Genomic DNA, 3,851 nt, shown 5'->3' on the forward strand with positions numbered 1-3,851 from the left:
TAAAGGAGACTCACTGCTTAGTACAAAATCACAAATATAGTATATTGGATGTAACCATCATCAGAAATACTGTATATATAAGCAAATTTGTATAAAATACACAGATAATATTGATGATACGATCAGACATTACGGGGGGGAATGGTGACTAAATTATGGTCTAGTATACAAGGCTGGGGTAAAAGGTAAATATATTCAAACATATGTTAAGGTCAAATAGCATACACTAAGGATGGATGGGAAAATAATAGGTTAATTACATACTTGATTCACAGCAGGAGCTTCCTTGCAATGCCCACCCCGGTGTATGTTTTGGCGATGTCTTCGTCAGGGAGTAACGTCATTACAGAAAGAGGGAGTATAAAAATTCAATACTAGGCAATAGGAGAGGAGCGTGTAGTGACGCATGCGCAAACTGGTGGAGTCTGGAAGATTTGCACGATATAGGATGAGCAGATGCACATGCGTGATGCTGATTTGCAAAAGTAGTCTAGCATTCATAGTTGAGAGAAATCAACAATGTGCATAGAGAGAGTGCAATACTCGAAAAGGACCAAAAGATAGTGCAATAAGGCATCGTATTAACTGTATACAGCACATATGTCAAACTCTGACCTGCAGGCCAAATCTTGCCTGCAGGGTGAATATATTTGGCCCCAGACATTGCACTTTCAGTTATATCTGCATCCTAGAGGCCGATACAGTTGTAAGCAATGATGGAGGAAGTAGCGTCAGATGATGCTCCCTCTCCCATGGTTCCCCCTATGTGTCTGACATCTCAGCACAGCGGGCGCAGTGGTGTCATTAGCACGTGACGTGCCACCTATATGTGCCCACTTTAAAGAGACTGGAGCAGCGGAGGAATAGGCAGAGGTGGATATTTATTTGTTTTTATTGTGTGGCCATGATACTGAATGGAGTAGTACATGAGGCCATTTTTCTGTTTGTAGCACTACGTGGACCCATTATATTGTATGGAGCACTATGTGGGGCCATTATACTCTATGGAGCATTATATGGGGCCAATTATACTATATGGAGCACAGCACTTTGTGAGGCCATTATACTCTATGGAGCACTGCATGGGCCCATTATATTGTATGGAGCGCTGTGTGGCGCTATTATACTGTATTGAGAACTATGTGCAGCCCATTATACTGTATGGAGTACTTTTTGGGGCCATTGTACTTTATAGAGGGCTGTGTGGGGATCACAGTTGGAGAATCATACTGTGATGGGGTCACCATTCTTTGTCAGGGATTGAGGGAGGAGTGTACAATAGGGTCATCACATTATGCGTGTGGAAGAATTCACTGAGTGGGTATCGTACTATGTTTAGGGGCACTTTTGTTTGTATCATATTTTAATATCTGTCTCATTCAAGGTTTTTATCCTTTGTTATTACATATTTAAATTAGGCCATTTGCCCATATGCTTCTCATTGCTCTTACATTACATATTATATTATTCCAACATTTTATTTCTTAATCTATTAATCAAAATGAACTTTGTTCATGGGACAATCCCTTTAAGTTTGTTTCCATTTGAAAAAGTTAATTGTTATATTTGATGATAAGAAAAAACTCCCTCAATTGTAGACATTTTTTTAAATAAATATCATGGTTATCCCTCGACTTTATCCAAGTTTTTTATTTTGGACATCCCTGGAATACAGCATAGTGGAGAGACCATGTTATATGATATTATGACATAAGGATATTAATATCGCCATACATAAGATGCATATTAATAATAATATCTATAGTGACAAATGCTAAAAAACAACATGAAATGGAGAATAATTGATGAATTAGGTATAGTACATAATATAAATAATGCATTGAATATAATAAAAAGTGTGTAATGTATAAATGTGTGTAATGAAAGGTGAAGAGAAAAAAAATAATGCTGTATATATGATTTTTATATATACAAACTAACAATGATGAGTGAATGTGGGAATGAGTGTCTCACATAAATTGGAACCAGAACAAATGGTGCAGATGTAAAAAACAAACAGGACCCAGTAAAGCAATATTGTAATATATAGATAAAAATTCTAATGATGTTATAAAATTTGTCCATCTACATAGGTGGTAAAAATGCGAATATCAGATGGTTCAGAGGGGCAGTGAATTACGATGAGAATGATGTGACGATACATCACAGTCACTGCCAGAAACTAAGAACACAAAGTCACAGGCGGCCAAACGGCTTAAACACGTGGAGACACTAAACTAAAGGGAATGATGAGCGAATTACATAAAAACACACAAATAAAACATATAATAAAATTAAAGAAAAGTATAATACTTGGCTGCATGAAGAAAGGATATGAAGGACAAAACCTTAAAAATATACAGCTAGATGACATAGGTGGTCAGAGGAATCTAATGTTTTGCTTGAGGTATACCGTATTCAGGGTCAATATTTGGCTAATGTTTCTGCCTCTTATATTAGAGATGATTCTATCATTGCCCCTCACTTTGAATCCAGATGAATCGCCGTCATGGTGCAGCTTGTAGTATTTGGGAATGGTTTTGAGACAATTTGAATCATCCTCATTATTTGTTGCATCGATCAGAAGCCAGCCTGAACAAAGCTTCTTGAAAGGGTGCAGCGCAGGTTATCAACAAGATTTTCCGACATGGGCAGTTCTGGCCCTTAGTATTGGCATGGCTGTGATTGGCCGGCAAAGTATCCTAAAAATATAAATAAATAAAAAAAATAAAGACGTGGGTTACCCCCTATTTTTGATTACAAGTGCAGGTAAGGCAGACAGCTATGGGTTGCAGCCATCAGCTGTCTGATTTATCTTGGCTGGTTATCAAAAATAGAGGGGGCCTCACACTGTTTCTTTTATATTGTTTAAATAAATACATTTAAAAAATGGGCGTGAGGTTCCCCCTATTTTTGAAAACCAGTCAAGGTAAAGCAGATAGCTGTGGACTGGTATTCTCAGGGCTGGGAAGGTGCATGGATATTTGTCCCTCCCCAGCCTAAAAACAGTAGCCCCTAGCAGCCCCAGAAAACACATCTATGAGATGCGCCAATTCTGGTGCTTTCCCTGGCTCTTCCCGCTTTCCTTGCTGCGTTGGCAAGTGGGGTAATATTTTGGGGCTGATGTCAGCTGTGTAATGTGGGCTGTGTCAATCAGACACCTCCTTTACTGACCCTGTAATTGAATTATTAAAAAAACACAGAGACACAGGAAAAAAATACTTTATTTGAATAAATAGTCCTCCACACTCCCTGATTTGCCCATTAGTTAATTAAAAATAAATCCCACGACACCCATGGACTCCTATGAAGTCTTCTTCTGAGAAATAACTCAGAAGGAGACTTCATAATTTGCTGGCGGTCAGCTGCAGCCACGGAAATTCTCAAACTCCTGCCTGCCAGTGATCACGGGTATCCCCATTGAGCCTTGCTTTGAGAATGTTTTGAAAACCTTTCCAGTATTGGAGTGGCAGAGTCATTACTAACTCTGTATGTTTAAAGCAAAAAGCACACAGAGAAAAGTCCTTTATTTGTACAAAGCGCTCCCCCGACCCTCTTTTACCCATTTATTACCTTTAAAAATCAAATAATCCAAAGAGGCCAGCCGTAAATCAATACCATGTTCCTCAATGATCCCCGAAACTGCTACATCTAGATGTTGCAGTGAGCGGTGACATCAGTAATATGACCACTCAGAAGAGCATCCAGAACACAGTGACAGTAGCGTATGAATCCGGCTGATGTCTCAGGTGCCTGTGGATAAGAGTAAAGCGCCCAGTATGCACAGGCATCGGCTGATGAATACTCTCATTGAGGTCTCCTGCTCTCAGCAATCAGCGAGGGCAGGAGAC

The sequence above is a fragment of the Ranitomeya imitator genome, chromosome 2, assembly GCF_032444005.1.
Source record: "Ranitomeya imitator isolate aRanImi1 chromosome 2, aRanImi1.pri, whole genome shotgun sequence".
NCBI lineage: Eukaryota > Metazoa > Chordata > Amphibia > Anura > Dendrobatidae > Ranitomeya > Ranitomeya imitator.